Here is a 14,468-nt window from a genome sequence, read left to right as displayed (position 1 = left end):
ATGCTCAGTGAAATAAGCCAGGAGGAAAAAAAAAACAACAACTACTGATGGTTTTACTTATAGGAAGAATATAGGGAAACCATAAAAAAAGAAGAGAGAGAGAGAACTTGCAAGTAAACTATAGATCTGAGGCATACAGTAACGGAGGGGTAGAGAGATGGGTCAAAATAGGGGAGGGAAGAGCACAAGGGACCATGGTGATGGTTCACTGGTGATGTGGTAATAGGAGATTTATTGGGACTACACACAAGCAGAGAAATCAACTATTGTACAAAAATAAACAACAATGTAAGAAAAAACCTGTGTTGTTTGTTTTCCTACTATTGAGTTTGTAAGTTTTCTATATACACATGTGTTTGTTGAATATCAGATTTACAAGAATTTTTCCCCAGTCTGTGTCTTTTCATTTTCTTAACTGTCTTTCATAGGGAAAATTTTAATTTTATAATGTTCAATATTTCAGTTATTTTTTGTCATTTATGGATCATGCTTTATTTTTTTTAATAATAAATTTTATTTTTATATTCCCCCATACAATTGCAAACGCCCCATTCTGACCCCAATCCTTCCCCTCCCGCCCCCCACCCCCCAAAAAGTGTCTCTGGTTCATAGTTTTTTGTTGATTTTGATTTTCACTTTCTTATATTCATTTTCCTGGTCCCTTATTTAAGTTTTCTAGATTCCTGCTATGAGTGAGACCATCCGGTATTTTTCTTTTTCTTTTTGGCTTATTTCGCTGAGCATGATCCCTTCCAGCACCATCCATGTTGCTGCAAATTGCATGTGTTTATCTTTTTTGAATGCTGAGTAATATTCCATGGTATATATGGACCACATCTTCTTGATCCAGTCATCTATTTTTGGGCATTTGGGTTGTTTCCAAAGCTTAGCTATTGTAAACAGTGCTGCTATAAACATAGGGGTGCAGGTGTTCTTTGGAATTGATGTTTCTGTGTCCTTTGGGTAAATACCTAGGAGTGGAATTGCTGGATCATATGGAAGCTCTATGTTTAGTAGGTCCAGAAATCACACAGCTCTCCATAGTGGTTGGACCAGTTTGCACTCCCACCAACAGTGCAGAAGAGTTCCTTTTTCTCCACACCCTCGCCAACATTTGTTGTTGCTAGTTTTTTTAATATGTGCCATTCTCACTGGTGTGAGATGGTATCTCATGGTAGTTTTGATTTGCATTTCCCTGATTACAAGTGATGTTGAACATTTTTTCATATGTCTGTTGGCCATTTGCATTTCCTCTTCAGAGAAGTTTCTTTTTAGCTCTTCTGCCCATTTTTTGACTGGATTATTTTCTTTATTGTTGCTGAGTCTCATCAGCTCTTTGCAGATTTTTGTGATCAGTCCTTTATCATTAGTGTTGGGTGCAAAAATGTTCTCCCAGTCGGTGAGGTTTCTCTTTGTTTTTGTTATTGTCTCTTTTGCTGTGCAGAAGCTCTTTAATTTGATGTAGTCCCAGCTGTTTATCTTTGCCTTCACTATCACTGCTTTGGGTGATGTGTCTGTAAAGATGTCTTTGATGTGCAAATCCCGTAGTGTTTCGCCTATATTTCCTTCTATGTATTTTATGGTTTCAGGTCTTATGTCTAGTTCTTTATGTGGATCATGCTTTAGATGATGTCTAAAAACCCTTTGCTTAATTCCAGACCACAAAGATTTTCTCCTATGTTTTCTTTTGAAAGATTTATAATTTTACATTTAAATTTATAAATAATTTTGAACATTTTTAAGTTGTGAAGTTTAGGGTAATTATTCTATCTGCATATGGATGGGCAATTATTCCAACATTATTTGTTGACAAGAATCTCCTTTTCCCACTGAATCATATTTGCATCTTGTCAAAAATAATTTGACTGTATTTATGTGACTATATTTCTAGCAACTGTATTCTGTTTCACTGATCTATGTTTCTATCCCTTCACCATTACTACACTATCTTGATTACTGTGGCTTATCGTCTTAAAATCGGGTGGTTTGCACTGTGGAGATCTGTGTGGAGATTTCTGGACCTACTAAACATAGAGCTTCCATATGATCCAGCAATTCCACTCCTAGGTATTTACCCAAAGGACACAGAAACATCAATTCCAAAGAACACCTGCACCCCTATGTTTATAGCAGCACTGTTTACAATAGCTAAGCTTTGGAAACAACCCAAATGCCCAAAAATAGATGACTGGATCAAGAAGATGTGGTCCATATATACCATGGAATATTACTCAGCATTCAAAAAAGATAAACACATGCAATTTGCAGCAACATGGATGGTGCTGGAAGGGATCATGCTCAGTGAAATAAGCCAAAAAGAAAAAGAAAAATACCGGATGGTCTCACTCATAGCAGGAATCTAGAAAACTTAAATAAGGGACCAGGAAAATGAATATAAGAAAGTGAAAATCAAAATCAACAAAAAACTATGAACCAGAGACTCTTTTAGGGGGGCGGGGGTGGAAGGGGAGGGATTGGGGTCAGAATGGGGGGGCTGCAATTGTATGGGGGAATATAAAAATAAAATTTATTATTAAAAAAAAAGGAAAACAAACAAACAAAAAAATCGGGTGGTTTGATTCCTCCATCTTTTTTCTTCTCAAAATTGTTTGGTCTAGTTTTTTTGTCTTTTCACACCATTTTAGAATCATCTTATAAATATCTGCCCAAAAACCTGGGATTTTGATTGCCTTTGCTTTGAATATATACCTCAACTGGTGGAGCATTCACATTAACAATAGTGAAGAAACATATGATGTCTCTCCATTTATTTAAGTCTTCTTTGATATCTTTGATCAATACTTTGAAATTTTTATCCTGCAATTCCTGTGTACACTTTGTTAAATTTATACCTAAGCTCTTCATTTTTAGAGCTACTAGAAATACTTTTATTTACATTTCATTTTTCAAATTGTTCATTGCTAGTATACTGACATCTTGCTAAATTTATTCACTCATTTGTTGGAAATAAATTCCTGTGTGTGTAGAAATCATGTTTTCTGAGAACAGGGATAATTTGTATACTTTTTATTGCTTTAATTTGCTGTTTTGGGACTTTCAGTGTGATGTTGACGTGGCAAGAGTAGGCACCCTTGCTTCTTGAAATTCCCAGACCTTCTTACACACAGGAATGCCTAGGCAGGGATCATTAGACATTTGAGGATATCATCTGAGAAAGAGGGCAATGAGAGTCTTTCTTAGTCAGTGTAGGCAATTACAACAGAATACAATAGACTCAATGGTTGCTAAACAACAAAAACTTACTTCCCTCAGTTCTGGAGGCAGGAGAGTCAAAGATCAAGGTGTGAACAGAGTCAGTGTCTGGCAATGTCCATTTCTGTTTCATAGATGCCTGTCTCCTCACTGTGTTCTTACAAGGTAGAAGGAGACTGAGAGCTATCTGAGGTGCCTTTTTTATAAGGGCACTGATCCCATTAATAAGACTATCCTTATGATCTAATTACCTCACCAAAGCCCCACCTTTTACCATCATCACCTTGGAGTTGGGATGTTACTATATGACTTTTTTGGACAACTCAAACTATTTCATTGCAGAGTTCTTTCATAGTCCCTCACACTAAATTGATGTCTTAGGTGAGATCAGTCTTGTAGGTTGAAAATAATTACCTTTAAAATGCTGAAGGCATTTCTTTCTTTCTTCTTCTTTTTTTTTTTAGCATCCAGTTTGTTATTGAGCTGTGTGAGCTGTTTTGCTTATCTTTTTGTAGGTATCCTGTTTTTTGTTTTGTTTTATTTTTTTGTTTTTTATCTATGGGGGCTTTTAGGATCTCCTTTTCTCGTTAGTGTTTGAAATTTCACAATGAAGTGTTTGATGTGGGTTTTATTTCTTCTAACATTCGTGGACCCTTTCAATCTGGGAAATTCTGGGAAATTTTTTTTTAAAGATTTATTTATTTATTTATTTATTTATTTATTTATTTATTTATTTATTTATTTATTTATTTATTTATTCAAGAACCGGGGTACAGGCCAGATGCATGGAAGGGTGAGAGGATTCACCAGAGACAGAGTGGGAAACAGAACAGGCAGACTGGCGAAACACACTGCTGAGGGGAGCAGTGGGCACGGCAGGAGAGGTCTGCCACGCCATGTGGGACCCTCACAGGCCAGCCGGCATTGAACCTGCGCTGCAGAGGCTGCGGACAGCTTCACAGTATGGCACTCAACCGCCTGCACCACCAGGGGAGGCCCAATTCTGGGAAATTTCTTATACTATTTCTCTGATAGTTTTTCACCATTCTTTTGGGAATTGTTTTTGCCATTCTTTTGGGAATTGCTCCTGAATTTATTTCTAAGTCTCTTATGTATTCTCTTCAGTTGTTTACCACTTCTTAATTTGTAATTCCACATCTAGAGGTAATTTCTTCCACCTAATATCTTTGTTGACATTCTTATGTCTATAAATATACAAATTTCTACAAGCTAATTCTTGTCTGTGCTGTTTCCCCCTATCCTTATTTTTTAAATATATCTTCTTGTCTTTCTCTAAAAATGTTACTAACATGAGCTGGGGGAGGGTTAAATTTCTTATGTTCACTGCATCATTTTTGTTTTCTTCTCATTCATTTTCTATTTATTTTGTTTTGCTCTTTTATCTTGGAGACCTTCCTTAAGTGCCTGCTGATCATTGGTTGTCTATATCCATTAAAAATTAAGGCACTAAAGTGTTGTCTGGAACTTCTACATTACAGACAGGGCTTTTATGCTGATAGACTTCACTTTAGGGCATCAGGTAGGAAATCTAATTCACTCCAAATGTCAATATATTGAGGCTTGTTTTTCTGGTTGTTGTTTCTCCAAAGAAAAATCTTAGTGTCTTGCCTTAAAGTTAGAGGCTGGAGTTTTGCACCAGGTTAAGAAGGGGGATGAAATGAAGTCCTCTCTTATTCAGGAAAGGTCCACCGAAATACTCTCATTTACATTACCTGAATTTGGGTTTATAATTCTTGGCATTGCAAGATAGACTTTGTGTAATTCTCAAGATATTCTTGCTTTTGTCCCATCCTTTTCATTCTTGTTGCCAAGAATGGCAGATACTGCAAGTTGCCTACTCAAGACTGTAACAAATCCTTCCTCCTTTGCCTGTCTGCTACCAAAGGAGCTGAAAGAGCCCGGTATTCATGTTTCCAGACCATTTAGCAGTCATGTCATCAATCTGGTAATGATGAATAAGACAGAGGGGTATTTCCTGGGGAACTTTAGGGGTAAATTTCTCCTTCATGACTAAAGGCAAAAGATTCAGGAGGAGGGGCCTCCCTGGTGGCACAAGGGATTCAGTCTCAGCATTATGAAGCTATCAGCAACCACTGTAGAATGAGTTCGATCTCTGGCCAGGGAGCTACCCACATGGTGCAGCTACCCACATGGTGCACCACATGGTGTCTAGCCCACTGCTCCCCTCAGCGGTGTTTTTCAGTCACTCTGCCTGTTTTACTCCCCACTCTGTCTCTGGTGAATCCTCTCACCCCCTGCACCTCTGGTCTAACCCCAGTTCTTGTATGCAGAAGTAAATAAAATAAATTTAAAAAAAAAAAGATTCAGGAGGAGAAAGACCTTGTTCCACATCCCTTTCCTCATGTCCAGACTTTGACTGAGACTATGTGCAGACATACATAGTGATCAGTCACAGAGGTCATTGGCTGGTGATGGAAAGGTCAAGAGCATCACTGATTCACTGAACTGGTATCTTGGCATCATTGAGCCACACCTGGCTCATTGGCTTCGATGACCTGATTTTTCTTAATTACTTTTTGATTCTCCTCCATTTTCATCTCCCCTTTCCTTTTTCCATTCTCCTCTTCACCTTACTCACATCTTTAAAGGTTCTGAAGCTGAGATGGAATGAGTCAAAATACGGGCAAAGTTACAGACCCTCAACTGCCCTCATAACAGCTTTCCTGAAACAAGATGGGATATACATCTACAAGGGAGCTGCTCCCCCATATCAATTCTCTCAGCTCTCCAGCTCCTCTCCTACCTTTATCTTTAGGTCATTCACCTACATAATATCCTCCACTGGCATCTCATCTCCCTGATATCTAAATGTATTAACCTGGTCTCTCAAGCTTTCCAGTGTCTGGCCTCTGCCTCCTCTCTGCCTCATATCCCACTATGTCCTTTTGCTCCATCCTTGCTCAAATGCTCAGGATTCTGGAGTGTGTGCTGTGCCTCTTCGTCTCTGGGCCTCTGTTCTTCCTACCAGAAACACATTTCTGTCTACATGCATGAACTTCCCCTTCACCCAGATGTCACCTCATCCTAGAAGCATTGCCCTGTCTCCCAGTTAGTTGCTCAGTCCTTTAACCTTCCCCCCAGTAGAACAATTTTCTCTTTGAAGTGCATTATGTATTTCTTGGTCTGTTTTCCCCACCAGACTGTGAGTTCCTTGAGAATAGAATGTGTGTCTTATTTTGTACCCCCAACATTGAGCTTAGAGGTGTGTCTAGACATGTCTGTCATTGACCCTTTGAGAAATTCAATTTCAAATTATTAATTTCATATTTAACAAAAGTTTGCTGAATGACTACAGTAGACCAGGTGTGATATACCAAAACAAATCACATTGTAAACCATTTATAAAATAAAGAAAGGAGGAAGACAAACCATCCGTAACCACACATCCCTTAACACATTTTTGTTGAGATCTGAGTATTTACTGCAGGTATTTTTGAACAGAACTACTTTTAAAGTGGTTCCAGTGAGCCTTATTAACTACAGTGGTCGTGGCTCTCTGCCCAGTGTTTCCATTAAAAGTTTGCAGGCCCCAGGAGAGGTGGACCAGCCAGGTTAGCCCTCCCGTGGGTTCTGACCTTCCACTGGGGCATGGCAGTGAGTCAGATTCCAGTAGGAATTGTCAGTGACATTAATAACATCTCATTTGAATACTATTTTCTGTTTTCCATATTCCTACAGCAGCATTAGCTCATTTGCTCTCCTCTGTAATGCCATTGTGCCCATTGTGCAATGAAGAAATAGGGGCCCTCAGCATCGGGCGATGGAAAGAATGTGTAATAGTCTTGTGTGTAAGACCCAACTATACCATTTGCCAATCATGTGACTTGGAGAAGGATTATAATATGTTTCCAGGTCTCAGTTTCTGCATGTGTGAAATAGAAAGCTGGATTAGATGGCCTCTTAAGGCTTCATAGAGCTTCAAAGTTTTATGACTTTATGTCTTGCTCAAGGTTACATGATGGCCAGAATTCAGGTTTTTGGCCCCTTGTTTAGTGTTTCCTATTACATCACAAAAAATCTGAGTTCCTCCATGAGAATTCTCTCCAGAATGAGTGGATGTTCTAGTTTCTGTGTTCACCTAGAATATTCTACCTCCTCTCCCATTCAAGGTCAGGGTAGGGTTGGTTGGGGTGGGAGGGTGAAAGAAAAAAAAGGTGACACTTTGTACTTAAATCTGGACTATAAGGAAGAATGATCTAGGGTATAAGTGGTGGGAATCAAGGGGGAAAGTGGCCAGATCACTTTTTGGAGCATTTGGGGCGGTGGGGGTGGAGGCTAGGGGGAGAGATAAAGCTTGGTCACCGTAAATTCAACCTTGAGCAAGACAGATTTTTAAGAGTGAGATAAAAATAAGTCTGCTTCTAGAAGCAGAGAAAATCTCTGAAAGATAATGTATGGCAAGGAGACAGGGGAGGCGCTTATACAAGTGCAGAAGTGAAAGTTTTTTGACTCTGAAAAATAGCCTCACACTTAGGGTGGGAATGAGCTGAGCTTTTGAATAAGAAAAACAAATCCAGGGCAATTGCCCAGGGAAGCATAGAGACCACAGAGCTCTTGAGCTCCTTTTAACTCCCGTTTACTACAGCAGGGGGTGACATAAAGCAGAGAAGGGAAGGGGCCATGTGCACTGCACACATACCAAAGGACACCCTGGAGAGGTGATAAGATGGAGAGTCTAGATCATCCAAGGTGAACTTCAACCATGTGTGAACTGAGCCATGACTGTGATCTTTTTTCTGTGTTCGCCTAGAATATTCTGTTGCTTCTAAATTCACTGCCTCTTCCCTCTGAGCCCCTTCAGTGAATATTCTATTTACATGGTTGTATTGTTCAATTCTAACTCTTCAATTTGGTTTCTTTTCTTTTCCTTTCCCTCCCCTCCCCTCCCCTTACTATCTTTCTCTTTACAGCTTTCATTTCTTTCTGAGAAACTGTTCTCTTCCCACACGTTTCAAGGGCGGTCACTTTTACAGCAGGGAGCATGGGTTAATGGCCACTTTGAAGTCTGATCTTTTCAACAAGAGCTCGGGAGCATCATGTTAGAGATGGTGTTTGTTGACTGCCTTTTCCTTGCAAGTTGTTGCAGTTGTCCTGTTCATTTTCTCTTAATGTTGAATCACTGTGGACTGTATCCTAGAAATAGCATATTGTGAGATTTGATTCTCGTCATCATCCTCTCGAGAATGTTGATTTTGTTTGTTTGATCCGTCTGTTAACACCGTGAGGCCTGTCTTGCCCTGTGTGGTGTGGTTCTAACAGCGCGGGCTTTGCAAGCCTGTGCGATGTGATTTGGTCTGTGCCTGTGGGCTCCACCCAGCGGCCAGTCTGGGACCGGTTGCCTAAGCCTTTGCGTGATGCTTTAAGTCAGTTCTACCCTTTCTCAGAGACTAGAATTCCTTTCTCTTATGGACACATGCTCTCTGGCCCATAGGGACCACTTTTTCTGGTTCTCTCTTACAAAGCCTGGGTTTTAGGGTCCCTTTGCTCTTATTAAACGTTGCATGAATGGGTCTGTCTCTGGGCGAAAGTAAAGCGAGAGAGAAAAAAATAAGAGGCTTGCCCTCACACTATTTGGACCCAGGAACCTGTTTATCCAGGTGCATGAGAGGATTTTTGTTCTCAGTTTTAAGTGTCTGTGCAACCACCATGGAGCTGCTTGGCAGGGCTTTGCTTTGGGGCCAGACAAGAAAGAAAGAAAGGAAGGAGATGGGCCTTCCCGCTTCCCCCCACCCAGTCTTCTGGCATAAAAAGGTTTTTTCTTGGAGATTTTGGTCCATGTCCACTGTACACTTCTGGGATCTAGAGCCCACAGCCTGTAGATGTGGGAGGGAAAATAAAAATCAGGGAACCAGCCACCATATTGGTTGTTATTCAAGTTTTGACTTACCTCCTTAGACTGCCTGCTACTGCTCTCAGAATCCTCAGATTTTAGCGTTTATTTTAATAAGTGGGAGAAATGGGATGGAATTAGAACCCCTGGATTTTAGTGTTGATTTGTTTGATGGAGCTGCCTTTCTTATGTGAGCTCATTGACCTTGAGCTAGTATTCCGTTCTTTAGTTTCTCTCTTTTCTTTTTTTATAATGTAACACTATTTTATTAAACTTTTTTATTTTCTTACATTGTTGTTTATTTTGGTACAATATTTGATTTCACCATTCATGTGTAATCCCCATAAATCTATCACCACATCTCCTGTGAACCATCACCATAGTTCCCTGTACTCTTCCCTCCCCTGTTTTGAACTATCTCCCTCCCCGTCCCCTGCTGTATGCCTCAGATCTAGAGTTTCCTACAAACTTTTTTCCTCTCTCTCTCTGACCCTTTGTTCAATTTCCCTATATTCCTCCTATAAGTGAAACCACCTTATATTTTTCTTTTTCCTTCTGACTTATTTTAATGAGCTTAATCCTTTCTAGTTCCATCCATGTTGCTGTGAATGGCATGAGTTTATCTTTTTTGATTGTTGAATAGTTGCTTGTTGATTTTGATTTTTACTTTATTATAGTTAGTCTTTTTCCTGGTCCCTTATTTAGGTTTTCTAAATTCCTGCTATGAGTGAGGCCATCTGGTATTTTTCTTTTTCTTTCTGGCTTATTTCACTGAGCATGATCCCTTCCAGCTCCATCCATGTTGCTGCAAATTACATGAGTTTATCTTTTTTGATTGCTGAGTAATATTCCATGGTATATATGTACCACATCTTCTTGATCCAGTCATCTATTTTGGGGCATTTGGGTTGTTTCCATAGCTTAGCTGTTGTAAATAGTGCTGCTATAAACATAGGAGTGCAGGTGCTCTTTTGAATTAATGTTTCTGTGTCCTTTGGGTAAATACCTAGGAGTGGAATTGCTGGATCATATGGAAGCTCTATCTTTAGCAGGTTGAGGAACCTCCACACAGCTTTCCATGGTGGCTGGACCATTTTGCAGTGCAGCAGTGCAGGAGAGTCCCTTTTTCTCCACATCCTTGCCAACATTTGTTGTTGTCAGTTTTATAAATATGGGCGATTTTCACCATTGTGAGGGGGTATCTCATTGTGGTTTTTTTTTTTTTTTAAAGATTTTTATTTATTTATTTATTTATACAAGCACTGGGTACAGTCAGAATCACGGGAGGGTGAGAGAATTCACCAGAGCCAGAGCGGGGAGCAGAACAGGCAGAAGGACCGAAGTACACTGCTGAGGGGAGCAGCGGGCGGCAGGAGAGGTCTGCACGCCATGTGGGACCTTCCTCCGGTGGCTGGGGAGCAGCCGGGGATCAAATCTGCGCTGCAGAGGCTGCGGGCAGCTTCGCAACCCAGCGCTCAACCGCTGCGCCACCGGGGAGGCCCTCATTGTGGTTTTGATTTGCATTTCTCTGATTTTTTTTTTTCTTTCTTTCAAAGACACACCTATCTATGCATACATGCCTGGGGTACAGGCCAGAGATGCGGGGGTGAGAGGATTCACCAGAGACAGAGTGGGCAACAGAACAGGCAGATCCACTGAAACACACTGCCAAGGGGAGCAGTGGGCAAGTCAAGAGAGGTCTGCTGCACCATGTGGGTTTCTCTCTGGCTGGCGGGGGATTGAACTCATGCTGCAGAGGCTACAGATTGCTTCACAGTGCTGTGCTTAATGCCCTGCACCACAAGGGAGGCCCCTTCTTTTGTTTCTAACAACCACTTTTTTATGAGATTTTCCTATTTCTATTTTTCTGTGGCTCATTTTCATGTGAAAGCTGAGCTTTTAGAAGGGGGCATGATTCACACACTCCCCTCCTCTGTTGTTTTTATGTGATATTCAAAACCGTGGCTTCTTGCTTCCTGAGATTACTAGTTCTGCTAGAGCTAGTTCTGTCACTTTGGGCTGTGTCTTCTATTTCCTTTGTCTCTGTTGTCAGTTTTGATCTCATCCCACGTTTCTCTTCCATGAGACAAGTATGTGCTAGAAAGAAGCTTGTCAGCCCCATCAGCTGTGACTCTTGCATTCACCCTTCACCAAATTTGGAAGAACCACCCTCAGTTTCAGTTGCTAATTTTGAATCGGTCTGCCATAGTTTCAAGAGAGTACCTGTTGGCTACTTTTTATCTTCCCCCTTCCAGGTCCATCAGTGCTCGGTTGTTTCCTTCAAGTCCTCCTCACTGGTGCTGAGAGCAGCCGCCCTTCCTTGTCGGAGCACCTCGTTATCTAGTTTTATTGTAAACGTTGTCCATGTTGCTTTGCCATCTGTTGCTGTGCAGTTTCTTTCTAGTACTTTTAGTGATTTGGGGATAGACATTGAGAAAACTTAGTGGCATTCCAAAGGGCATATAGTTTATTTGTAGAAGAGCTGATACTAGTGTACAAGTCCTTTGAATCTTGGTCCAGTGGAGCTTTTTTGTTGCTTATTGAAATTATTGTAGATTGAAAGGTAATAATTGTTAGAAATAATAGAGTTTTGTTTTTTTTTTTTAAAGATTTTACTTATTTATTTATACAAGCACTGCGTACAGTCAGAGGCGCGGGAGGGTGAGAGAATTCACCAGAGCCAGAGCGGGGAGCAGAGCAGGCAGAAGGACCAAAGTACACTGCTGAGGGGAGCAGCGGGTGGCAGGAGAGGTCTGTGAGCCATGTGGGACCCTCGCTGGCGGCTGGGGATCGATCCGGTGCTGCGGAGGCTGCGGGCAGATTTCCAGCCCAGTGGTCAACCGCTGCACCACCGGGGAGGCCCAGAAATAATAGAGATTTTTAGGTGTATTTTCCTTCATTTAATTTCCTTCAATGGTAATATTTTGTAAAATGACAGTGTAAATCATATCCAGGCTATTCTACTCTGCACTGGTAATATGGGAATTTTGGAGTAATTAAAACTGTACTGCTGCCACCACTACTATTTCCCTGAAATCATCCCAAAAAGATTTGGTGCATAGGGGTTGACAATGAAACAAATGCTAGTAGTTATAGAACTTCAAAAAATAGTGACAGGCTTTTATGATATGTAGGACAAAGAATCAAACCACCCATTAAGAAAAAAGAAATCAGGGCCTCCCTGGTGGCACAGGCAGTTGAGCGCTGCACTGTGAAGCTGTCTGCAGCCTCTGTTACCCCTGGCCGGCCGGCGAGGGTCCCACATGGTGTGGCAGACCTCTCCTGTCTCGCCTGCTGCTCCCCTCAGCAGTGTGTTATGTCAGTCTGCCTGTTCTGTTCCCTGCTGTCTCCGGTGAATCCTCTCACCCTCCTGGGCATCTAGTCTGTACCCTGGTTCTTATATAAAAATAAGTAAATCTTTAAAAAAAAAAAAGAAAAGAAAAAAACAGACTTTCTACAACAGCATTTTACTTAATAAGATAATGAGACAATATATAACATTTAAGAAAAGTGTGTGTATGTGATGCCACACTTATGTCCAGATAAACCACCTTTCAAATATGAAGGAAACATGTTTTTAAGTATGCAAGCATGCAGAGAATATTTAGCTCTTTTTTACCAAAATACAGAGGATGGATTTTAGTGTCTCAAAAGATAAATGATATACAAAATTTTTAAAAAATTAAAAAAAAGGTAAATGAGAGGCCATGCTAAAGGTACTGATTAAACTTATTTAAAATAGATTTAAGGTTTAACACTTGTGGGAACTCTGGTTTCAAAATATAATGTAAATATTTAAACCACAAAGAAATAGAAACATAATTAGCAAAGTTTGGAAGGTAGGAAAGAAAATAATGGAAAGTCAGCTACAAATTTCTTCCTTTATCATTATTTAAAGCTGACAAATAAAGTAATGGATGTATGAGTTGAGTTTATATTTTGTAAAAAATGAATATCATTAAGCCAACTGAGAAAAATAGTATATACGACTAAAACTGGGGAATGAAAAGGTTGAGAAGGGAGCTGGAAAAGGGAATGTATCAATTTCTTAATATTTTAAAAAGGCTAGCCAGACATTAGCTACTGTCTAAAGTTAGTAAGAATTATATTTGTGTATATGTCCATACATAGATAACAAGATATAAAAAGAAAAACATCAAATTGTAAATATAAGTTACAAAAGAGCCATTAAAATAGAAAATTTATGGAGCCTCCCTGGTGGCACAGGGGGTTAAATATACCATGCTACCAAAAGATCACCAGCCATCGCCAGCATGGATTCTATCTGCGACCTCTCCCATCTCGCCCGCTGCTCCCCTCAGCAGTGTATTTCAGTAGATCCACCTGTTCTCAGGTTCACTCTCTCAGGTGAATCCTCTCACCTCCCCGCACCTCTGGCTTATACCCCAGTACTTGTATGCATAAATAAATAAATTTTTAAAAAAGATTTATTTATTTATACAAGACTGGGGTACAGGCCAGAGGCGCGGAGGGTGAGAGGACTCACCAAAGACAGAGCTGGGAGCAGAACAGGCAGACGGACTGAAGACACTGTTGAGGGGAGCAACGGGCGAGACAGGAGAGGTCTGCTGTGCCATGTGGGAATCTCCCTGGCCGCAGGGGAATTGAACCCTCACTGAAGCGGCTGCAGACAGCTTCACAGCATGGTGCTCAGCCCGTTGCGCTGCCGGGGAGGCCCTAAATGAATCTTTAAAAAATAAAATAGAAAATTTATTTTTAAATAAGAGAATTAAAACCAAATATGAAGATATATAATCATAGTGGGACATTTAAAGATACCTCTCTCAGTCATTGATAGGACAAGAGAAATATGACAACAAAAAGGGGATATAGAAGATTTGAGCAACACAATTAACAAATGTGACCTAATAAACATTTACAGAAACACTGCACCAAACAACTATCAAAATTATTTTCAGACACACATAGAATATTTAACAAAATAGACCATATGCAAGGCCAGAAAGCAATTCTCAACAAATTATAAAGGACTGAAACCACACCAATTGTGTTCTTAGACCACAGTGGAATGAAGTTAGAAATCTATGCATAAAGATGACTAGTGAGATGCTGTCACAGAAGATGACTGAAGAAACTATTTTGGAAATCCAGAGTTTAGTTTAACAACTGAAACATCAAGAGGCGTGCTTGATGAAGAAACAAGTAAATTTTAGAAAATTTCAGCATTTCACTACTGGCCCTCAGCCTCCAACCCCATGAATGCAGCCTTGATTACGGTGTGGATTGCTTGTGTTAGTGGGGCCAATCAGGACATTACCATCCAAAAATTAGGGTTGTGCATTTTGATTGCTGCTTTTGATGGCTGAGGGAGCAGCACAGAAGCTGGCCATTGTTTCAACCC

The sequence above is a fragment of the Talpa europaea genome (genome assembly GCF_964194135.1).
Source record: "Talpa europaea genome assembly, chromosome: 7".
Lineage (NCBI taxonomy): Eukaryota > Metazoa > Chordata > Mammalia > Eulipotyphla > Talpidae > Talpa > Talpa europaea.
The sequence above is the reverse complement of the archived record's forward strand: the minus strand, read 5'-3'. Positions refer to the sequence as shown.